This window comes from Rhodnius prolixus, unplaced genomic scaffold (genome assembly GCF_049639745.1).
Source record: "Rhodnius prolixus isolate KJV_2025 unplaced genomic scaffold, Rpr scaffold_1, whole genome shotgun sequence".
NCBI classification, from domain to species: Eukaryota; Metazoa; Arthropoda; class Insecta; order Hemiptera; family Reduviidae; genus Rhodnius; species Rhodnius prolixus.
In genome coordinates this window covers 45,595,588-45,622,091 of record NW_027411581.1, presented here as the reverse complement: position 1 = coordinate 45,622,091, position 26,504 = coordinate 45,595,588, and the positions used below count along the sequence as shown (strand labels likewise).

General features: G+C 32.2%; 1 protein-coding gene across 3 annotated transcripts in view; it reads left to right on the top strand.

The window, feature by feature from the left end:
- The first annotated feature begins 3,532 nt into the window (after window positions 1-3,532).
- Window positions 3,533-26,504, top strand: part of LOC141460566 (uncharacterized) — a 519,534-nt gene continuing 496,562 nt past the window's right edge. For all 3 annotated transcript variants that reach the window (XR_012462144.1, XR_012462143.1, XM_074140735.1), the window contains exon 1: window positions 3,533-3,680. The gene's annotated coding sequence lies outside the window, so the exon portion shown is untranslated. The remainder of the gene's footprint in view (window positions 3,681-26,504) is intronic.

Here is a 26,504-nt window from a genome sequence, read left to right as displayed (position 1 = left end):
CACTTTTAAGCATGTATTCTTTTGCATACATAACTGGTGAGTAAGGATTATGGTGAAAGTGGTACGTTATGCGTATATATAGATATAAGATGGGCCCAAAGACCTTTTATTGTGGGACTTGATATTCTTGAAGGATCTTGACAGAAGTACCTAACAATTAAGTAAAATTGAAAATGAAGGATAATTAAGAATGTGCAAGGAAGATGTTTTCCAATGTATAGAGAAGAGGTAGAAGACATTCTGTCAAAAGTTCGAGACATCTAAAATATTCTCTTTTTTCCAGTTCGAAAGATATCTTTCCTGTTAGTATGTTGCATTGGTGTACATTCGAGTAATTGTTGCGAAAGCCAAACTTAAGATCTGAGTATTTATACTGAAAGGGTTGAGTCGTCTTAAGAATAACTTGTTAAATCTCCGAGAAGAAGTACATTGACGGGACGGAAGGAGATGGTGAATCATGTTTGCAGTTTGTGAAACAGAGAATTACGGCGAATTCCAATCATGATATGGTAAATATAAGTAAAAAATATTATTAATTAGACATCTTTCTTCTTTGTCTTAGCTCTTATGCCTTTCAGCGACGTGCTTTAGATAGCTTAGACCTTTAACCATCGGATGTACTTTTCTCTATTACTTGCCAATTTATATAATTTATATAACCAAATTATTATTTATTATAGTCTGCTATTGCAAATATGTTCAACAGTCGTGAAGATGAGCTATTCCGTAGACCGAAAGCTTGGCATTAATTAAAATTAAAAAAATCATGACAGAAATAGCCAATTATCTATCTTTCCCTTGCATAATTCCTTAGCTATAGATAGTTATGCCATAAATTAGGGTTTTTTTTTTTTTTTCTCTTCTTGTTATTGGCCTCTTGTGCTTAGCAAATCAGCCTCAGAGTTATCAACCTCATTATTCATTTCTTCTATAATCATTTTTTTTGTAATATCGATTCATAAACTTTTTAGGGCATTTGCAAGTCGCTATTTTTCAGCTGCTCAATAGTAAGGTTTCCATCTTTCTCAGCAGCTTTATTCTTTTTCAATTCTTCCCTTACTACTTCACTACTTCCTCTTAAGATGGCGGCATGGCTTCATCACAAAATTCATCATTTTCATTATCAACTTCTGTATTTACGCTATGTTTAGTTCCTTTTTCTTGCTGCGTGTTAGTTTGGTTGGTGTAGCGAATAATTATTCTTCCCATCTTACACGGATTGCTGCATTATGTGTTCATCCTCAACCTTCTTCCATAACCACATTTATTTTTGGTATCTTTTTTAACTTTTTATTACCTTAAATAATTTTCTGCTGTTCCGCTTATATATTCATTCAGTATGCACTCAGATATGCTATTTGATGAATTCCTCTTTTTCATTATATCCATTTTGCTATTTTTCTCTTTTCTATGATTCTTGTGTACTTGTTCGTAATCAACTCCATCCTACTTCTAAACTACTTCACATTGTACCAATCATTTCTCGCACTCCTTCATAAAAAGTCTACCTCGCTTCTTCCTATACTTTCTTATCTCCATTTCCCTCCCACTCTAACCTTATACCCTGTATCTACCAGCAAACTCTCCCTCCTTTCAGGCTTTTTTAATAATTAAATAGCCAGGGATCTTCCCCGCACCGCTTCTTATCGTTCATTTTTCCCAACTATGACTTCCACTAGTAGGTGAGACAAAAAGTTCTCTTATGTGTTTTTATGAGAAGAACATTTCGGGCATCTCTAATTCTTCACCCACAACAAAATCAATTATTTTTCTCTCCGTTCATGTTCGCCGATAACATTCACAGTTCTTGTTGGCCTATTTTCGCAATAAAATCCCTCGAGAATATTCATTATTCCGCAGTTAGAAAAAGTCTAAGTAGGTTTCTTTAAACGTTTATTATGTTTGCCTAAATGTACTCCAAATGTTGCCTTGAAACAGAACAACCTCATTTAAAATATGAAGCACGCATTAAGATGGCTGCATAAAGTTCTTTGTGTAAATGATAATTATGTAAAAATCTGCTTAAAGAGACTAATTGTATTGAGTAAGCTCTATCCAAGCAATATTAGATTTAATTGGTACTTGCAATTAGTTGAATGTTTAAAAGAAATTAATTTAGAAGATTTGGGCTCATTAGAATGCTTGTATTACAAACCTGATATATCTATAATTTTAGAAAGGTACCGGGAATATTTGCATTTAACTGATTTAAATAAAGTAAATCAAAGCATGTTTAATATATTTTGGAACTCTCAAAATTTATTACAAAATGTTGGTAAACAATATTTAGGTAGATACATCTATTTCTTTTCAAGTTGTAAGAATTTTTTCTGACATAAGATTGGATGGCCCTTATGTTACTAAATTTAAAATCAATAATGTCATTTATACAATCAAACCTAAAGATCATTGTTTAATGTGTAATCAGAATGAGCCGGAAACATTAATTCACCTGTTTATCAGTTGCCTAGTCTATGAAAGTTTCAGATTCCCACTACATATAAATAAATATAACAATCATAAAGAAGAATTTTGTAAATTAATTAATAATTTTGAAGAGAAAAATATGTATACAATTTTTAACTATTTAAAAAAAGTTTTAAATTTAAGAGCTTATAGTCTACAAAGTTTATAAAGTAAACATGAACTTGGAACTCCTTTGTAACAGATACAATTGTATCTTTATACAAATAAAGTTTGATTTGATTTATTCTTTATTCCATCTTTAAAAACACTGGATTAAAAATTAAAATTATTCGAAATGAAGGCTAACATGATCTATTAAGAGATGAGAATGAGTTAATCTGGAGTGAGCCAAAGTTAGAACTACTGTTAAGTTTCCTCTAGAAAAGCCCTAAACTAAGATCTGGGCCTAAATTCCTCTGAATACAACCAATCATCCTCTATTATGCAAATCTTTGCCGCATTGACATGATATTCAACCCTTATTATAGGAGTCACTCACCTAGCTGCGTCTGGTATGTGTTGCTTCCTTGGATATCTAATTTTTGTCAATTGCCCTCTATCGTTACCTAACTTTTTTTTAGGTAGATGTAAGAAATTTTTCATTCGCCTTAATTTTGATTATGTAAACCTTATTCAAAGTAGACCTTAAGTGGTGAAAGAAGATACATATTAAATAGCTCGAAGAAAGAGGACAATGAAGGAGTATTTATTATCTCTTTAAAGGAGATCTCTTCTAAGTTATATTTTTGCCCTGAAGAAGACTCATATGAGAATGAAAGATTGGCACAATAATATTTTTAATTTCAAACCACAAATCAGAGTTACATATGTAGGTCCTTTAAAATTAACTCTTAAGTTCATTTATACAAGTTAGTTAAGTTCACTGGTTTTTACATGCTAAATAAATTGCAAAATTAGCTTCTATTTATGGCAAAAAGACATTTTTGTTAAAAAAAATAATAAAAATATATACCTATATATAAAAGGAGAAGAAGAAAAAAACTGTTAATAATGTATATAAACGCACCTGTGGGTTTGAGGGTTTTTTTATGTAGGCGAACTGGGTGGTGGGCGTAATGGAAGGGGAACCGTCAGTAGGGGGAGGTAACTGGCAGTCAGTCGTACCCAGACCCTACTCGAGTGATGCTCGTACTTAGTGCTGTGACTATCGACACCACGTGTTTTATTAATCGTATGATCTGCACGATTGACTGGTGAGTTAAACAAAATGTGAATGCACAATTCTGTTCCCTTAATAGTAGTTTTAATAAAACATTTCATTAAATAAAACTCAGCAGAGCCACGTGAAGTCATTCACACTTGTACGGAAGTTTGATACAGGCAGTTTTATTTCGCTTGGAATATTAATAAAATATTACGCCAGTCTAATCACAAGAAAACGAATGTTAATTATGGGGTCTATTTAAAAGAGTTGCGACACTTTCCTATTTTAGCTAGAGAATCTTGTACGGATTGATTTGGATATAGACATTAATTTACATTCACTCAGTGCTGTACAAATAATTTATTACGGTTTCATAATCTTTGTAAAGTAGTTTTTACATTAACATTTTTTTTGAAGGAATATATACAGTTATACATATTTTGACTCTAGTTAGCAAAAATATTTCTGTTTTAGGCCCCATTAAAATACGAATATTTGTTTATTGAGATTAAATAAAATGTGATACCTACTCTTGCCTGAAAGTTAGCGCTCTGCTGCTCCACATCGAAGAAGTGCCAATTGATTTTTTTCATGTGCCAAGGATTTAAATGAAGCGGATTTTTTCTGAGATTCTTTACATATAAAATCTTTTAATTGTAATTTAAATTCTAATTTTGACGGTAAAAAAAATGGGAATCTCAAAAAAATTGTACAGTCCAAAAATTATATATATTTTAAAGAAAATTTAAACATCCAAATAATGGACTATGAATACCTCTTTTACAAACACTCACAAAATTAAATAATAATGAAAAAAAACTTAAAATTGACTACACTTATTTTAAAACTAAATTGCCATGTTGTGCAAGGACAATACAAATTACCACTATTTAAATTATTTATGTAGTAATTTTGTAAGCAATAAGACTGGTGTACATAATTTATTGAATTTTTAAAGCTGTTATTTAAATATTTAATATTGACGTTACCATGTTTTGAAATATTGTAACAGGTCAGTTAAATTAAATCTAAAATACTTTTTAAGTCCAATTTTTACAACAATAAATTTGAACACAATATCAGTAGGCTTGTTTAAGATATCAGAATTCGTAAATGGTTCAAAATGGAAATAACCCTCTTATTTAATAAAAAATGCAAGTCAATATGGTGCATTCATCCATCGAGAGGAATAGGTAATCTATATTTTACAATTTGAGCTCTAAATACTTGTAATGTTCTAGGTAGATTTAATGCAGAATTTACATCTATCCCTAGACTAATGAAATTAGTCACTATCTGGGATTATCCCTAATGACACTTTAGAAATTAAGTATGAAGGATTTAGCTCTATTATTTCTGTTGTTCGCATAACTTTTTATAGGGGATTTAAGATGAAGTAAATTAGAAAAACTTAAATGGAATGGAAAGAAGTGACTTTTAATCGCTCGTAATTTTTTTAATTTTGTGTAAATAAAAACACTTATGGATTTTACGAGACATTACCCGCAAATTTTTCTTATTTCTGACCTCATTCGGATTTTAACCCATAATTAAAAAGGTTTAGAGAAATTAAGTTTTACTTGTATGTCACTCATTAGTCAGCAAGATCAAGCTGAGTGCGAAAGTGTCTAGAACTGGGAAATAAACCAAATTTAAAAAAAAAAAAATTCAATTATTGTAATCCTAAAAATTGTACATAAATATTTATTTTAATTCGAAAATTAAATTTTTTGATAGCTTCAGAAAGAGAAAATTAAAAATAGCCTTATGGATACCTTATTACGGCTTCTGCTAAACTATCCTTACTTGTATTTTTTCTTAAACTATCTTAAATATTTGCGAAAAAAAATATCTATTAAAAATAATTACTAAAAAATTGAAGTGATCAAAGAAGCACTTTCAAAATAATAAAACAGAGATATGTAAGTCGATCTACAAAACTACAACCAATCAGGCAAGCATTCGCTGATTATATTCTAAAATCCTGGTTTTTAACGCTTATAAGGTTTTTTTTCTAGTTTCGAGTGTTGTGGTACTATGTTTGATTCCTTAGTCTAGGCCTTGGGAATTTTATTTAATGGTTTATATGTGAAATGCAAAGTACGTTTGATAGAATTCTCCGCCAAAGTTCGCATGAAAAAATAGGCTTAATTGTTTAATTTTTTGTTTTTAAAAATTTTGAATTGGAATAAACACTGGAGTTTACCAATTACTTGGCTCCGATTTAGTTCAGTTTTTTTACGTCAGATTGCGTGCTGGCTCTGGCTTCTTCCTCAATTAGGAGTTTATACCATTTAAACCGTCCATAAAATTTTCAAAGAATATTCTTTTACTAGAAGGTATAAATGTGTTTACATTTTACCGACTGATTTATTTGGATTAGCAGTGAAGCCTTTTCTTTAAAAAAAAATTTCGAAGCCTCAAGAACAATATAGTTTGAGATTAACTTCCTCCTTAACCGATTTTCTTAAAACTTTGTAATTCTTTTTTTGTTTTTTAACATTAGCACTTCCGTTAGACGATTAAAACCTTAATTTTTAATCCATAATTTTAACAGCACATACACTGCTTAGACTTTCCGCAAAAATAATTGTTTTCGTTTACTGAAGGTGATTAAACATTTTCTGTGAATATAAAATTTTGAAAATTTCACAAAGAAGGCTTTGAGAATTTCGCACAATTTTTACTGTTAGGATTAGGATTTAGATTAGTAAAATAACAGAGTAATAATTCAGAATTAAAGAAGCTGGCTATTATTGTGCAGAGAAAATTTTGGTGAATTCGTGTCTTTTACAGATTTCAACAATTAACGAACAAGTGTTTACGAGTGTACATAAAAATGTGGGATTCCATTTGGCATTTAGTTGATCATTAACGTTGATTTTTTTGGTTTTAATCAAGGGTTCAAAACAACCTCAGACATTTAAAAAACTTACTTTAAATTCATAAAACAATTAAAAAGTCTTACTCGATAGCTTTTTACTAAACAAACTTTTTTTTTTTTCTTGAATCGTGGTGAATGGGCATGGAACTTTTTAATTTTTAAGTAACTTCTAGAATTAGGCTACCAAGTTGTAACAATAGAACCTAACAATACAGCCTAAACTAAAGCCATATAAATTGGTGATTTAAAGTCTACATTCAGGAAATTGTCCAGGAAATTCGAACATTATTTTTGCAGTAAAAGTAGGTAAAAAAAAACAAAAAGAAAAAAATAGATTTTATTGCGCATTTGGTGTGTGGCATTGCATAGTAACGGTCTTAACAAGGCAATGATTCTAGCCTGGCAACATTGACAATTTATTTGAGTTAACTTGTAAATCACTGGCCACGATTTAACTTTAGTATTAATGTACTTCCCCGTAGAGTTATGTTTATAGCAGTTCTTTACCTTCTATATTATAATTACAAATAAACAATAAAAATAATTTAGTACACTTATTAATTTATAAAGTTGTAAAAATATAATATTTTAATTAAAAATATAAATTCGTAAAATAAAGTATTGCAGTTCTGTTGCATTAGTAAGGCAGGAAACTAAGGTGATAGGCCTGCACACTTTTTTCGCAACTATTTTCCCAGACTTAATATAGTTGGTGAATTGAAGACTGGAATTAGAACTAGCCAATCAAAATTGAAAATCCCAGTTCTATCGCAATTTTTACTTTCTTTTACTACTCTTATGTGGATTTAGTGAGTAAAATTTTCAGTAAACGCTGTCTCTGAATAAAAAATAACTCATTAATAATAAAAAATCGCATTTTCTATTCTTCTTTGCTTATGAAACTAAGGTTCGACTAGATATACATCTCTTTGGAATAGAGTTTTCAGTTTGGAATCACAACTATGTAGGCGGAATAGTAGGAATCACCATGAGCCTTTGGCCATCACCCAAAGATTCTCCACCAGTTATTCTCATTCAGTCTAACGCCCTCGCAGTTCTTGCAACCTTCTGTCCTCCAGGTCCATCCATTTCGGGTTTAAACCTCTCTATTGGTTTAAACTCTCTAGGACTCTCCTTGGCAACTGCTTCATCTTCCTTCTAACAATATGTATAGTTTATCTTACTTTTTTTTACTTTAATTTCCGCTACAATTAGAACTGACAGAGAATACCTGTTCCCTGTTGTGCCGCATTCTCTGAGAATATCCTTGCTTTATTAAGCAATAGTTCCTTCCTTACGATCACTATGTTAAAAAAAAAAAAAAAAGAAGAAGTATTGTAAATCCTCTTTTTCAGCTCCACAAATTATAGCTGATCGAATTAAGGTTTGCTCGATTTTAGTATTTTTTTTAATTCAATTTTGACTTAAAGTGCTCGTAACATTTGTTTGCTGCCAAAATCCACCTATTAAATTCTTCGTAAACATCTTGTGTATGAGCGATAGAGGGACCTAGATAAATAGAATTTTCCACTTTTTCTAAGTTATGCTGGTCGATCTTTGAGAAGAGGATTTCCTTTCAACAGTTAACAGGCGTATATTTTATCTTGGCGACATTTCATCCGGCCCAAGTGTTTTGATGCTCTTTCGATTCCCTAAAACGATTCTATTAATTTATTAAATGCAGGCGTTATATAGTATAAAAAATAGATGTTTTGCATTTGTTGCAAGTTATGGCTATGAGTTGCATGCACATTCAACCAAATTTTATGCACATATTATTTTGGGTCCACGGCTGATTTGATTTGTACAGTTAACCGACAGCATCATTTTTTTCTGTTGTATCAGTTTTCTTGAATAGGGCTTACAAGATTCGTTATTTTTATACACTTTTTTGGCTTTCAGACACTCTATTCAAAATCCTCTATTCAGCTCTCATTCTACAGTGAATGAAGTTATCGTAGTAAAGAAGAATATGAAGGAAAAATAAAGTAAAACATAATTGTAGGGTAGGCATTAGTGGTTAACTAATAATGGATTCCCACGCGGTTCGAATCCAGCTGTTGGCCTTTAGTTTTCCTCTTCCTGCAAACGTCTTACTGCTCACTGTCCGGTGATACGAGGTGTGGCTATTAAATAACGAGACTATTACTATAAAACACTTTATTTTAAATTTATACATATTTAGTTATTATCACCTTCAATATATACCCCTCCCCTATCCCTACAACGCTCCATGCGAATTTACCATCGTTCGAAACAGTGATGGAAGTCTTTTTCTGTGAGCTCCTGCATGACGCGTGCCGCTTTTTCTATCACAGCTTCAACGGACTGAAATCGTGTTCCTTTAAAATGCAGATTTGACTTTGGGGAATAGATAAAGGTCACATGGGGCCAGGTCAGGCGAATAAGGCGGATGGCCAAAAACTGGGATGTTGTACTTGGCTAGAAACGTCTTGACAGACAATGCAATGTGAGCCGGCGCGTTGTCTTGATTGAGAACCCGTGACTTGTTCTTTCACAAATCGGGCCGTTTTTTTCTTACTCTTTCATGGAGTTGAGCAAGCACCTCACGGTAGTAATGTTGATTAATTATAATCGATATTTTCATCATGTTTTGGACGTGTAAGGGCGATCCGGGCGGTCATCATCTCCGACGTCTTCTCGGACATCTTGGAAACGCTTGAACCACTCAGAAACGCGCGCACGTGATTATCATTCATCACCATAAACTTGTTTTTAATAAAAGATAAGTTTCAGTAGCGGTTTTACCAATTTTCATGTGAAATTTCACGACAATTCGTTGGTCTACTACATGTGTAGTATCATGTTTTCGGCAAAACGAAACTAACACCTCTTACACAAACGACGGTTCCGGTCAGACAGATTTCTCTACAAACACGTGAGACGCTGCAATCGAAAGAGAAGGCTTTACGCTGCACACCTGTCGGTCGTTAAGATTTGGCGCATGTATAGTTCTTCTGTAGCAGCATCAGTTTCGTTATTTAATAGCCACACCTCGTACACTGGTTGTCTGTAATGATAGAACTCTTGCGGAAGACATCCTTTCCGTCAATATGATTGACCCCATGTTCGACAAGACGTGGTTTTCCAAATATATGTGGTATTCCTTTGCAATAAACCTTAAGGTTTTAGGCTCTGTTCCATCCGTGTACTGAGAGAATTGGAGATATTATGTAGTTTATGTTTAATAATATATTTAACTCTTGCACCAATTGTAAAAAAAAATGTATTCAGTTCTATTGTATCTGTAATTATCTATTTGTTTCCTCAGTCTTCAATATTTTTTTAAATAGTATTCGTCATACAATTTCTGTATTGAGTTGAAGGGAAGTATGGTAGATTTAGTTCATCGATTAGCCAACCCTTTGGCTATTTCATTATGGAGTTCCCAACATGGACCTTGCCCTTGCAAAACTTTGCTTGAAATGGGCTAAATGTAACGGTCCTAGTAGCCTTAGTTCGTCCTAATGTATTTCACCAAAGGCACGAAATAGTTGTAATAAGCAATTAGGTCAGAGCCTAATTACTGTCAAGCCCTATTACTGTCAGAACTCGTTTCAAGGAGTTCAGTGATACGTTTATAGAATTATTAAAATATTCTCTTTTTTTTAACCACTCAAAAGATTAAAAGGGTAGATTATTAGAAGTTCAGCCTAATTGTTTGCACACAATGTTCTGTAAGACGATACTTTCTTTCACGAAGGCCATCGCTGACCAGAATGACTAGGAATACCTATATTTCTATTGCCTATATAAATTAGCAATTTCTGTAGTACCTCAGACACCACTCTGGTATATCCGCTGGCAAAACTTTAAGGATTTTATATTTTCAAATAAATTGAAAATCTCAGAAGTTAATGATACTACATATTTCAGTTATTCTAAGATTACACTAGACATGATGTTATTGCTTTATAGGAAATTGTATCTTTTTAACCTTTATGAGGCTTTAGAAGTAAATAAATTGTTTACCCTACATCATAGATCATCTTTAATGCTTCACCTGAAATTTCTCAATGAACTGTTGATGGTTGGCTGGCTGCGGGATCTTTCCACCCATTTTTTAGTGATGTTCCAAGACATTTTCCCATCAAAATATAATTCTCAGATTGTCAATTACTTTTGGTAATTTAGTATTTAAGAAGAACAACAAACGTTGCGTAAGTATTCCTGCTACTGTACACGTAAGTATTCCACAGAATTGAACGCCCGCACATTTGGAAATTATATCAAAATTTGGGGCTCCATTTTTCCAGTTCTCATCTAGTTCGCTTATATATTCTTATATAATTTACCAAAATCTCTCAAAACGTTAAAGAAAACCGTTTATTCGGTTTAAGTTATGTTAGGTAACTCAGTAACTTTTCTTAAATCTTTTTATTACTTTAATTAATCTGTTACAGCTTAGAGTATCATTTGAATAAGTTGAGTTACCGGTAACTCAGTGTATTTAATTTTGAGTATTAATTGAGCCGTTCACTGTACAACTCGATTAACTTCATAAAACAAAAAGTGGAGAAATGTGATGAAATAATGTACATTGTTTTTTTTAGAATTCCAATTATAATATGAATTCAAATAAATTTACCGATATCATTTAGCACCTGCTTCTTAATTTGAGTGGAATTATTAATTAATTATTGAATTTAATGCAACGATTTGCATTAGAGCACTGAGTTAATCAAACTTCTAAAATACATTCTATTTTTTTATTCAATGGCCAAATCATTTTGTCGTTTAATGGTGTTAACTTTTATTATTTGGGAAATTTATTATAAAAAAGCTATGACTTAACCACTAAAATTTAAGATACATATTTCAAAAAGTGGTGTTAATCAATTTTTGATTTTTAATTAACTCTTGCTTTGTAATACAGAAAAAAAAAATTAATTACTGTTCTGAAGATTTTCAACGTAATAGATTTCCCTAACTAAAATTCCAATGTTTTGATAATTTGATCAAGTATTATTGAAGAGAAACAAATTTTCTATGGATTCTTGTTTAATGTTGTAACATTTTAAATTAATGAATATTTAATTTTATTGAAACTTTCGATTGGGAATTTCAACTTCTGTACGAATTGAATAATAATTTTCTAATCCAAATTTTAAGGATTTTTTCTAGATTTTTACTAATGACATCCAGGATTGCAGTTTTGGACATTATGTCTCTCCGTTCCGGCCAGGTTTTAATGAATGGGGCTGGCGATTAAAGTAAATATTTGCTGTGAAAGTAAGCAAGAACACACAAGAAACCATTTAAAACTAAACTTTTTCTAATATTCTAAACAAACTTCTATAAGAATTGATAGTTTCAAGAGGACACCATTACTTAGGGTTATTGTTGTGTGACATGTAGGTTGAAAGTGAATTACATACAACAGCTCAACTCAATTGGGTTTTCTATGTGTTCCAAATTTGTTACCCTTAACTTCTAAATCTACACATGAGGCCAATTAAAAACAGACTGAACAATGGGTCGTCAAGGCATGATTTAATTTTTATATTACCATTTCAATTTTATTACTATCGCAATTGAATTAGCCAGTTTTTTTTTGTTTTGTTGTATTCGTCGACTGAAATAATCATTACGGCAGCTTCCTTGTTGTATTGTGATTATTTTATGAGCATAATTTTATGTGAAAAAAAGTAATTTATGTTAATAAAGAGAATTGCTTCTCCATCAAGATTTTGGTCCGCATAGTTCATGATTCGGTGCGCATAGTTCATGATTCGGTCCGCATAGTTCATGATTCGGTCCGCATAGTTCATGATTCGGTGCGCATAGTTCATGATTGTTTTGATAAACAGAATAATTGTTATCTATTGAACAGTAACAAACAATTGTAACAAACAGGTGAGCAATCAAGACATGCTGAGGTGGAACTCCCATAAACAGTAGATGCCTAAAAATAAGATGCAGAAAGATCAAAATTTTGGTAATTTAAAAGTAAAAAAAAAAAAAAAAAATATTCTTTACACAATACAGTGTGTAAACAGAGACACTTTTCACTTTTTCTGTTTCATGTTTTGTTACATTGTTGATAAAAGTATTATGAAATTGTTAAATTATTTATAATAAAGTGTTAAAATTTAACCTTCCAGCAGGCGCGCCCAAAAAGTTACAAAAACAGCGCGCGTATCTTACAGATAAACTTTGGTATTTTTAATTTTTTTTAACAATAGAAGAAAGTAAATTAATTAAATAACATCTGTAATTATTAATGATTAAATAACAAATAAAAAAAGACTCAGAAAACGACAGTACTTTTTATTTTTTTCAAACCAGTAAGTGTAATTAATAATTACCATCAGCATGTTCAGCCACTAGACTGTCTGAAAGCTTTCGCAGATATTTCCTCCTCGTATCTGAGATATACAATGTCTTTTTCTGTCAGTAGAAAACAATATTCTTATAAACATTGTTGAAAATAGTTCAATTTGATGGACTAGAAGAAAAAATATAAATAATTGATAAGTCTGGAAACTTACTCAATTGGTCGCGAGTATATGTCAGGCACGGAACGACAATTGCAAAGAAATGTACAACCCCGAACAAGATGAGATTAGCACTGAAGGAAACTAGTCATGAGGGTGTAGCATTGCTTAAAGGGACAGCACCCTCCGCCGCTCCGTCACTAAACTGCGATTATTTTAGTCTTAGTCTGTATCTGTGAGATACTCGCGCCCGCTGGAAGGTTTAATTGAATTAATTCCACCTTAATTCCCAGAGCTGGCCAGGGATAAATTTGGTTTTGAAAAGCAAAAGAAAAATGTTGTTTCTTGAGGAGACTTTTCAGGATGAAAACTATAAATTGCTTCCCGCTATTTTTCCATTCCCGATCCCGTAAGAGAGTTTTTCGTGTGTTATTTCCGCTATAGTACTTTTACTCTAAAGAACTTGTCATGTACCATAATTTGATCGTATATACTAAGTATTGCATATAAGGAACAAACAAATAGCATACACTTAATGTATTCTGGGTAATTTTATTTAGAAAAGTATAGAAAATAGCACTGTTAATTAAGTTTTACAGTTTATTTGATATAAAATTTACTTAAATCAATTTAGAAATGGTGGTAATCAACCTTAAATCAATTTTCGTTTCTCCAGCTTACTTTGAACTTGAAGGGAAAAACCCGTTGGTGTGTCTGTTAAGAGTTTAAGTTGGATTCAGAAAAAGAACTTTCCTAATCTAAGCTTTTTCACCAGGTGCCTAAATTTGTTATCGTTTCGTCAGAATATGTCATATGTGGAGATTGATTGGAATTCTTGCCTCCTCTTTTCCTGCACCGGTTAAGATTCTTAGCTTCTATGATACGGCTTAATAGGTGTTTTTATATAGTGTGGGTATTTGTTGGTTGTATATTCACAACACGGCAATGCGCTTAAGCATACTAAGTGAAATATATGTATATAACACTAATAGAGTGGAGGAACTATCAAATGGTAGCACTATCTGGCACTTTTTGATCGATCATGAGTAGGGAACGGATTCGTATGTATTTACATATTTTTTTCTAGGCAATTTACAGACGTTTTTCAACTAGAAGTATTCATACTGACACTTTTTAAGCCGTTTGAGTCTACTTTTATTTCACATATTTCCACATATTTGGATGTTATCGCATATTTATACATATTTGATTAAAATAAATAAATATTTCTACATATTTAATCAAAATATGTACATATTTTTTCATATTTTTCATTTTGGGCATATTTTCATAATTGGGAGGTGGTTGACAGGAACTGTGAACCACAGACTGTAGGGCTGTGAATCACAGTGGGTACAATGGTTATTGTAATTTACACAGAATGCTGCTAAACAGTGACGGGCACTTGTTAGTTCTTTGAAGTTGTCTGACGTTGTCTGTTCTTTCAGCTCGTTCGTTGAAGTGTTCAATTCATTTCGTTCGGTCACTTAGTGTATTCTTTTTTGGGTGAAATGCCACGAACATCGGCCTCAAACAAACAACTAGTTGCTAAATATCAGCCAAGTCTTTATTCGAGAAACCTACTTTAAGGAACAACCTTGCATTCATTTCTGACAATTGCGTATTTCTTGCACAAGCCATTACCCAACTTGAGTCCCAAAATGTTCGACTGACAGAAAACGTGTCCAACGTTAAAAAAGTCATCGAAAAGGTGGAAGGAATACCTGGGAGTAAGGGAGATCTGATCAGATCAAAACTGGTAGAAGTACTGAGCAAGAACAAAGGGTGGGAGACCATCTGCCTGATTTCTGATATCATCAGTGGAACAGAAGTCACCTCAGAACATCGTGTACCCTTTACAACCAACGAGATAACTTCTTTCAGCAAGGCAACTTATAACATCTGCAGATGTTGAACGATCTTTTAGTCGTTACATGTCCATCTTACGCCCAGATCGTCGTCACTTTACGTTCCAACATTTGAAATTTCATGTGGTTGCAAACAATTTCGAAGAGAAGTTTTCAAAATTGAAAATTTAACACATCTTTTTATAAATAGTAAAAATGTTCTTTGTTGTATAAATCATTATAACTTGTAAAAACAAATTATTTTGTTCCTAATAAATTATTATGAATTGTAAAAATGTTCTTTTCTTGTATAAATAATTATAACTTGCCCCCTCCCAAAATCCATTTTGATAAAAAAAAAGTCCATTTTACTTAAATATTTTAAGAAAATCACATATTTTCCACATAATTGACGAAAATAAATGCATATTTTAATTAAATATTTGGCATTTTTAAATACATAAAAATCCGTTCCTTAATCATGAGGCCTTGCGCCAGTGGTTTGTCTGAGAGAGTTTTTGGAGAAGAGAGGTTTCTGTCTAAGGGTTTTATGTGGGTCTAAAGGGTTTAAAGGAGCTTTTTTAAAATGAAGAGGAAGTAATGGTGTTCATAAATGAGATTTTGAGGTCTCGTTGTGAAGGTTACAGGCAAGATGTGGAACATTTACTTTGGGAAGAAGGATTTTGGATGACTGAAGGAATTAGAATAGTTGAAGGATGGAACGTTTAATTGAGCTCTAATGTTGTTTTATATAGGTCAATGATTGAGTTATAAACAAATCATTTGTTTAGAAAAGTCTGTTTGAAACCGTCGTCAAGAAGCCTGCTTTTGAGCAGATTATAGTAGTTATTCAATTTTTATCTTTTCAGTCTGGTGGGAGGATTCCACGTCAGGCGTAGTCGATGTGTACAGCCCCACAAAGCGAGCAAACTGTGGCTAGCTGTTTGAGTTGGTGTATTATAGTACAGATTATTTACCGGATTGTTAAAGTAATGTTATGAACACTTCTGTTCATTCAGCGTGATTCTCCAGCTTACCAAGGATGGGAATTAGGATTAGAACTTTTTTTTTGTGGCTAATTCAGATCTTTGTGAGAGGGCAGGTTTGCAGTTTATCTGCATGATCTTTATGGAACAATGGAGTCGCATTTATAAATATTCTTTACAATGGAGAACGAAAATTCGTATATTTGTTTGCATTTGGGCACCATAACAAAAATAAACATAAAAAAACAATTTAATTTTTCTATTTTTAATGTTGAAAAAGCAATGCCGTGTACGTTTTTAATCGAAAATAGATATATTTAGAATTGTGGTACGTATATTACAATTTGTCTTAATTTTCATATTTTTAATTCAATTTTTATGGATATAAATCCTATTTGAGATCTGAAAAACACAGACTCCAATATATTTCATTTTTTTCTTATTTTTTATATGAAGGTAACGGTCCGGCTGTTTACCAGCTCTCTTCAGTCCTGAAACGTTACCTTTATACTAAAAATATAAAAAATAACCCAATATATTATATGGTTTTTCGCCTATAAAAGTTATTATATAAAATTAGTCATAAAAATACGAATTCAAGAAATCACAAATTTGTTTAAATAGCCTAAGATCTGCGGAAGGCGGATTCTGAAAGAAGACGAACAGACGTATTATAAAACATAACACAAAAATTAAAACATAATTACATATACATTTTTGTAATCTGTCGGACTAATAATAGTTATTTATTTAACAAGTGCGGAAAGTAGTACTTTTCCTCACGCGAGGCAGGGTTTGCACGCACGAGCGAGCGAAGCGAGGCTCGTGCAAGTGCAAATTGCCGAGTGTGAGGAAAATACTTTACACTCGAGTTAAATATTATATTTTTTCTGCAACCATTAGGGTTAATTAACTAAAAAAAAAAACTAAACAGGAATCACTAGAATCCATTTTAAATTTCTATAAGGTAACACTATAACCTTTTTAACTGTTATAATTAAAAATATCTAATTATTTATTAAAATATTATTTTTATTTCTATATTCCTTTCAATTTTATTTTTTTAATTTTCGTTTTTTAATTATTTAGATAAAATAAATTTAAATAAGCTTATTAAAGTTTTTCAGAAAATATTTAATAACAAAACTTCTTATATCAAGGAAGCACAATAAAGTTTTTCCACTCACTAGTGAGGAAAGTGACACTAATGGGAATTTTTCCCCACTAGTGAGGTAAAGTTGGGCATTACACAGCTGATTTTAATTGAGTAATTAGAACATTCCTACATGGTTGCAGAAAAAAGGTATTTTCTTGTAACTCAAAGAAATCATTCTTGATTTAAAATGTATTATACTTTCCTATATCTATTTGTAATATTGTATATGGATCGCTGCATTGCTTAGAAACTTGTTTGTCCAGAATGCGTATTTCTTCCAACAAAGCTGCTTCCACATCATATTTGATAGAATTTCTTTGAAGGGTAACATTTGGCGACATCGATTGGCTTGAACGTTATCTGTGAGTCTAGCTATTTTTTCTTCCAATAAATCCTTCAGCACTGTTGGATTTCTTATATTCTAGTTTTATATAATCCCCAACCATGAGCAACGTATATACTGAGGTTTCCTTGGCAACGTGAGGTCTTTCTTTCCTGTTATTCAAGAGGCTTATCTTCATATAAATGATATCTCTTCTTTTTTACTCCACATATCTGATTCACTTAATGGGTATTTTTCGTAGAGCAGCTTTTGGTGTAATTTTTTTCTATTTTTATTTATGGACTCGCATTACTTTTTCAAACTCTACTTCTATCTTATGATTAGAACGAGTAAAGTCTGCCTATTTTTCAAGGGTGAATTACTATCGTAACTCCAAAGTTGGTTGTGGTGTTATGTGACAGGGTTAACTTAACTACTAAAAATATGGGTTTAGGTAATCCAGCTGTAGATCTGGAAGTCTGGATCAGTGCAAATGCAAGGCCTTTATCCCCTTGATTTAGCCAACTCTCTCTTATATGGAGTCCATTACTTTCAAACTCTCCTTCTGTCTCACTTTCTCTTTCATGATTTGATTTGTAGAATTTCACACCAATGGTTTACATAAAACAAAAAGGCTATAAAGTTATTAAAAAAATTTGATTTTTAAGAAAAGGGAAACCAAAGAAATCAAGTGATACCAAAAGACTCAAAAGGCTTTTCATTTACTGTAATTCTCGAGATTACTACAACCAACCAACTCGCTTTGTGTAAGATAGCGGTACAAATGTGCCAAAATTTCTATATGAATGAATCTCTGATGATGGTTGAAACTAATAAGAAATAAAAAGAAAACCATGTGTTATGGCTGATAAAACCATCGATATTATCGAACACTGCTTACCTAACCACTTTATCCTTAATCACTAAAAGTGAATCTGTTGCAAATTTGATTAATATAAGTGGAAGTTGCAAGGATCTCTGTTGCTAAGTATTAGAATAGGAGTAGTTCAAGCAAGCTGTTGTTCAAAAACTCACGAATGGTTCGGATGTAGAGAATGTTTGGAGGAAGCCATGTTGCCGGAGTTGTTCTTAAGATGTCTAATATTATTTAGTAGAAATTGTTGGACCCTCTAGTAACAAATGTACGTATAATGCATTGAAGTCTGTAAAAAGTATGCCCTAATCGTCGGGTCTTTTTTTTTGGATTAGCAAAGTGCCGTTTTTGTGAAGAAGAAATCTATTTAAAGATTAATAAAAGATTAATAAGATTTTTAAAAATAGTAATCTTTTAAAATTTTAATATTATCGTCAGAAAATTACCTTTTAAATATGGCATATACCTCTTGAAACACAACTGTAAAATGTGTAGATGCTTAGTGTAGTTGTGGCCTTAACTTGGTCGAAAATGGAAGCCCCATTAGTGTCTGACACTTGATAAATATACTGTAATATTTTTAACTTCACTGGTATTATCATTATCACAAAGACCAAGATGTAAGATGCATGAGTTAGTTACCTCTATAGAAAGTAATAATTCCATTTTTTTTTACTTTCTTTTCTCATCAAGTTTATATTTTTTGAAGTATCACTTTATTTTTTGTGGTGACTTTGAATAGATCTTTTTTTGACATAAACTTTCATGATAATGGCATAAATCTAAAATTGAAATTAACCGAAGAATATATTATTAATGACCTAACAGAGCGCAGCATCTGTCCTTGTCAAGAAATGTTAATGGAAATATGAGAAGATTTGAAGCTCTGCTTCAAGCAGAATTCCCTGACCCCTTAACTGGTGTGAAAAGTCACTTTTAAAAATTGTTAACTTGCACGCCTTTATTTGCACATACTTGATTTTCGCATCGTAATTACTTGTAAGATCATTAAAGGCATAATAGCCTATTATCCGATCTCGATTCCTGTTAACTTCTGAATCACAGCAGAGAGCAATTGCGGAGAAAGTGATGGTCCATGGTCTTCGTAATAACTATTCTTTCTGAACTTCTGCAGAATCAATTATATATCTATCATTTTACTCTATGAACAGAATGATGTACTAAAATAATTATTTCACTTTAAAACCTACCTACATTTTTTAACCTATGTACCTATGTAGGAACTATCATACGTAAGTATTTAATTATTTTTTATATTTATGGCCAATTATTCATACCAGATATATTACGTACATGTTTAACATCCCCAGTGACCGGTGCAATTTAGAATCGATTGTCGCGGGGGGGGGGTGTGGAAATCCTGGAGATTGAGGATACACTTCTCAGATATGAAGATCAGATTAGCTCAGTGGCCTCACTGCCCAACTCATCTCTTTTACTACGGACTCTGTTCAACAACAGCCAGCACCAACAGACTCAGTTAGATAGCCGTGAAATCGCGAGGTTGAGTTTTCATCTAGGATAAATCGAGCTCAGCTTTACGGCTCCCCCATTTGAAAGCCTCCAAGGAGGGTTGTAAGCTCCAAGAGATGGTTGTGAAACATCTACCGTCAGGGACAGTGGAGAGAGTCAGTGATGGTCAAGACAGTTCTCCTTATCTCGATCGTATGGCAAGATGTCTTAAGAATTTTTTGAAGTTTCTTAGTTTAAAGTTTATAAACTGTCTTTAAAGTGAAAAAAAAAGAATACTGAAATCAAAAATTTAAATAAGAAACGGATGAGAGAGAGAAATGTTGGTCGCTGAGCTGCAGTTTGAGACCTAACTTAAACCAATGCAAAATATAATGTTTAGCTTCAGCTATTTTTCATGTTTGATTTCAATTTTTTACTTCACATTTTTTGAAAACCAATTTTGAAACTCAAAAACGGTTATTTTCGGTGACAATTTAATTTCGAAATGTGGAATGTTCGCAAACTTAGCTTACCTGAGATAAAAGAAAGTTATAGAACTTCATCTAGCTTTGAAATGTTTTAAAGCCACCAGAAAAGAAGGTGCGAATCCACTTCGAAATGGATCGCCGTTGTGTAAGCACAGATAAATAAGTCGACAACTTCAATGATGATATCTTTTCTCAATGAATTGATGCATTGTTGATGCAGTGCTTAGTTTTTATGAACTTTTACCCATCTACTTTTATGTTACTGTATATTACACCTTTTCTATACACAATTTTTCATCAGCTTACGATCCATTTAATTTTGAGTGCAATACTATTTTTATGAGAAGTAATATCCTTTCGAATTCAATAATAGACTAACTTATGGACCGTAATGCTTGTGAACATACATAACATATTATTATTCTTTTATCTCTATGTTATAAGAGCGACAGAATGCTAACTCTCCACACATCACGACTGTGACCATCCTTTCTGTTCGATTTTAATATTCTTCTCTCAAGGGGAAAAAGTATAAATTGGAAAACTTTGTACGTTGAACAGAGTTAACTATCTATCACTAATGCAACAAACTAACGTTAGGACTCACCGTGGAGAGAACAGCTTCGTTATTATAATAAAATATTTACAACTAAAAGTTCAATACAGTAAAACGACCTTACTAATCTATAATAAAGCAATTTTGTTTGTCATTTGGTATTTTTATCCATTTATTTTTATTTTTTGATGTTTTGGCGATTAATTATCCTTAAAAATGTGCCTTTCCTTTCTGTTGAATTATTAGTAACAGACACAATTTTTTTGGTTTCGGATTTTCGTCTATCTTCAGATGCTAAATTAACCTTTTTTTTCAGATATTCTATTCCTGCAAACTTTCAATTCCTGCAAAGCTAATATTACTATTGCTAATTGAAGAAATATTATTGTTATGATAGAATGTTTGTTTGTGTTTACTAAGTTTAAAATTCTAAAATTTCTTGATGCTTTTAACAGAATCTGCAAAAAAAAAAATCACTTTAGAGGTCGTTTTCTACTTTAATTAATTTCTCTTTGACATAACTTATTCTAAAATAATAATAATTGGCCACAATATCGATGCTTTAGAGCTGTTAATCGTTATTTCACAAATTGTTCATGTTTTAGAGTATTATTAAGTTTTGTTGATTTTGTCTTTTTTTCCGTTTAGTTGGTGTTATGGGTGATGCATGACGTCACTATCTTCATATCGGTCCCTATTCTCACTTGCCTTCATACATTATTCACAGTATTGCCTACTCTTCTTCCAACTTACCTACAATTCTTTTTATATGAAAATTGTTCTCTCTTTTCTAACATCTACTTTGCCTTTTTTCACAGTCCACGTGTAAGTATGTTTGTTCGTTTTTGGTTAATATATATTCTTTTACACGCATACACACTTTCTATTGTCAATGTTTTTACTACTTGAATACTTGATACCTGAATTCTTGATACTTGAATACTTGATTCTAAATCTTCTGGGATTTTAACACACCCTTTTACATTTTTTAAACTTCATTGTTTATTTCTGTTGTTATTCATTATAGGTGTCCTATCTTTGGTTAGTTACTTGAGATGAAATAAAAAATTTGGTTAATTACTTGAACTTACTTCTGTTTGACAAAGGGATTCTTAGATATTTATGGAGTGCAAATGTTCTACTTGACAATTCTTCCAATAGAGAATTTTAAATTTACTGTCAACAATAGAAAATACAAATATTTACAAGAGATACTGAATTTCAGTAATTGTATACCTTTCTTGAATTACTGGATTCTAAATTTTTTATGAACAAACAGTTTATTCAGTATTTAACTTTTGTCAGATTCCCTCTAACTGAATATTCTGAGGTAATTACTGAGTGCCTACTAAAGAAGGTAAGATGAGGGAAGTTACAACAAATAAATCTAAATTGATTTTTAATTCGATTTAAAGTAAAGTATTAGTGCGAAATAAACTAAAGTATAATAAAACTCGACTAAATTGACCCTGTTTTCATAAAACGAATTTGATCCAGAATGTGGACATTTACTTGACAGATTGAACTGTTACATCACTCTGCATTCAACTTCTATCTTACAACAGGATATAATTTTTCCAATCAATGGTACATGTTCTCTCGTAATGTATAGGAAGAGACATCTGCCGTTCATCAATTTTTAGCTACTATACCTGGGCAGGACATTTAAAAACTATCTCGCCTCATCCTCCGCTTTAAAGTTTGTGATTGCATTTATTAAAAACTTAAATTATATTTAAAGTGGTCTCCTTTATAGTAAGTAGTTTTAGTTGTGGATTTGTGTGAAGGTTATAAATGTAAAATGAAGTTTATGTAGAACATAAAATAATGTTTTGGAGAAAGATATAGGGTGTAAAAGTTTAGCAGAGAAGAATATTTAATCTTAGTATTGATGATCATATAAAAATGGAAGGTTATGGCACTTACAAAAAAGATAGCGTAAATAGGGCTTAAGTTGCAGTCTATATCGAGGTTCTACAAGTGGATTCGTGGGACGTATCGGATAGATGTTAATCATAAAATGGGTGCGGTGCCGGTGTTTTCCCAGCGTGGGTGTCATACTTATCTTGGGGGATGTGTCACCCATAACGGCTAAAGAAGAAGAATGAAGGTCGATCTGAAGAAGGAGACTTTCTTACCTGAACGCTGACAGAACTATCGATCCGGCTCACTCTCCTTATATCTCTCTGTTGCTCTCTCAGTTTGCTTCTTCTTCAAACTAGATCTACTGCTAACCTTTTCTATATTAAGAAGGAATCGATTAAGAGGGCTCGACGCTTCATTAGCCTACCGCCCTTTTTTAGCTGTTCACAACACCGTCGTTGGGTAGGGTGAGTGCGCCACTCACAGCTAGAGATCACTTGATGATAATGCCACTCCTCGCACTTTGATAAAAAATAAAGAAATAAACTAAGTCAATTATGGTAGTCTACTTACACTTCATGATAGCCTAACCTTTTCTTATATAGCTTACGCGATGGTTGCTACTAGTTGACCGAGGTAAAATGAAACAGGCTTTATTGAATTATTAAAATTCATTGACACCGCAGGTCAAAAAAAACTCATCGATTACATACAGTATTCTGCTATTCAGTCCCATATTTCACTATAGTTCGTAAAACATTAAAGAAAAGCTATGTACAATAATATTTGAATGGGTATTGCCTATTTTGTTTCCTAGTTTAAGTATGGTTTTTCTTTTAATTTGCTGCTTTTTGTGGGGGGAATTTCCCGCGGAAACTTTGCATCCATTTTCTTTAAACTAAGAACAAGAGTAGAAAAAGAGATTCCAAGTGGTTCAAATACTCCAAGGAATCTATGACGCTGAAAACCTACCTATTTGTTTAAGTTTGAGGGGTTGTGGTCTACAGATGGCAATGGCAATGAACCATTATTTATGGCGGTCATCCTTATACCATCCTCAACTTGGCGATATCAAAATTCTGTTAATATAACTCACTTAATCAATGTCCTAATCAATTCACAATGGAATCTGAGAAAGATAATAAATTATCATCCACATTGTTGAATCGAATCAGGACAATCACATTAATCTGGGGAAGATCGAGTTGGCGACTGCACTTTAGTTTCATTTATTATGTAAAATATTAAATTAATATTCTCGAAATTCAACCAGGCGACAGGCAAAGTCTAGCTTATTTATAATTACAGAAACATTCTGGGATTAAAAAGATGAATTACTAGATTCCAGCTTTCCATTGTATAATAATACCATATTAGAGATCAGCATGTAATCTATAGTTACATTTATAATTAATAATGCAATATGATTGAGTGGGATGCTTAATATGCAGCTTCCTTGGAAAAATTTATTCTTTTAGATTCTTTAAATTGTTATCTTGAAATGCTTTTTTTTTTCTTTTTTTTAATGCATGGGGCGCTTTTAAAGTGAAAGTTAAACCCCATTGTTCCCGGCAAATTTGCGAAAATATGAAAAAACTTCTTTAATAAATTACAATTCCGATCGACGGATTTTCGCTGTGACATCGGAAGTGGGATTGCACTGAAACCGTAATGTTCGAAGAAATTTTCAAAACTAACATCTCGATCATTTTTAGATTGTGATAAATTCTATTCACACTTGGAGTTTACACGGACACGAACCCATCCGCTAAAACATTTGTTTACTTATTCAGAAGTTCTTAAAACTTCGTTGAGAATTCAGTGTAAACATCTTTCAAAAATCGTTTAGAAAAGTTGAATCCCGTCAGAAGATAGAACGAATATGAAAAAGTTTTCAAAACTTATTCACCTACCTTAATATAGCTAAAAATAGCGTTTAATTTGAATAAGAAGAAAAAATAAATTATTTATCTAAGCTTTTATATAATTTTTTAAAAAAATTTGTTTATTTATTTTGCAACTGTATGCAAAAGTGATGAGAGATAAGGGATGGCGCACATACACTTGCATACACGCGCAAGTGCATGTGCGCCATGGACGTGAGTGGAGTGAACGACGACCATCCAGTGATGGAAGCCGTTAGATCGCCAGATTGGCAAGCTTATGCAGCAACCATCCTAGGAGGTCGGCGTTGTGTTGAGATGGTTGCGTGGCCACCGCCGCTTTAGTCTGCGTTGAGGATTAGAAGGACATGTTGTGGATCAGAGGGATGTATTGACTGTGTAGATTTGAGTGGAGTTTTGTATATCGAGATTGGGGCTATTTCAGAAACAAGAGGAATATTTAGATCAGAGTGTATAGTATGATTGGAGACGTAGAAAGGAGCGTTAACTATTGTTCTTAGAATTTTTGATTGTAAGGTCTAACTGAAGTCGGTTGATATTCGATTTTTTGGCGCTTCCGTAGAGTTGTATTCCGTACGTCCATATTGGGGCAAGTAGAGAAATTGGATATCCAACGGTAACTCGAAAGATTATTCCCACATCCCACCGTTCTCTCCTTTGACATGAAAACTATCTTTAGACCTCTAGACCTCTTTGTGTCACCAGATGCCACAAATAAGAGAGAAACCGGGCCTGAACAGTGGCTACTTCACGCCAGAAACCTAGTCAAAATACCACTTAATATTATTTATAATTACTTAGCAAGATGTACAATAATAAATTTTAAGAACATAATAATACTTTCATATTTGTACCAAGAAAATGTAAAAATGTTTTTCAGTTATGCAGTTAATGCTATTTATGAATAGGAATCGGTTGTAAGTCGATTCTTTATTTATTAGATCATGTAAAAATTTCTATTCTCCTAAACTTTGTTGCCAAAGAAGCTTTTATATAAACATTGTTAATTTAAATTATTTCTGTTAACCATAAGTTATATTTAGATAATAATCTTACTCTTTTTAAGTTCGTATATCTCAAATAATCACAAAAAATAAGCGTAAAATAAATATTTATCAATTGAAAAATATAAAGAGGTTATTTATTAAACTTTCAATAATAAGCCCCTTTATCGAGCAATTCAAATAGTAAAATCGTGACTACCACATCTTAAAGAAGTTACAGATACTTATATAGGTAATTCTTACAATTGTTAAAACTAGTTATGTGCTATCGCGTTCGCTTTAGATGTAATATTTCATAGTTTGGTTACCATATAAATCCAATCGGGTTCTCATCACGATTGTAAATCACTTTCGTGACAAAAACTAGAACATTGTGAAGGCAAAGCTGACCAGGTATAATAACCCGGCAGAATTAATGGCAATGGGAACTAAGGCGAGTTTTCCTAGCGTACCCCATAAATAATGCAGCCCTGGATTATTTATGGAAAAACTGAACTTTGTAGGTGATATATATGGTATGGAAGCCTTCAGCCGAACCTTGAGTGACCTGCACTAGTAATTAAAATTTAATATTATGCTTTGTGTATTAAGTTGCAAAAAAAAAAAAGTAAAAAAAACTGCCTATAGCAGATGGAAATTAACAAATTAAAAACAAAAAAAAAAAGCTTCTGAGTAATACAAAATTAACTCCCCATCATGAAAGTTAAGTGCTCAACAAGTTATTAGCCATTAAAAGGTGAATTTATCGCCAGATTAACATAACTCTGCGTTAGTTCTTGTTTATTCAGAAGTTAATGTCATTTAAAAGGTTTGCTAGTTAGTAAAGGAAATGTTGGATCCTTTTGAAACGTAGCAAGAAGGAAAATTACATCACAGTTGGGTTAACTTTTCTATTTCTCAAGTCAGGTTGTGTTAATGAGAATTTATTTCGGCGCAATTGTTGCAATTTAATGGCAGTTTGTTATTTTACGAATGGGATTTATAATTGTTTTGTATGAGTACATTTAAGACGTACTTAGACGGTCATTAGATTAGATTCTATGAAGGTTAGCTTTCTG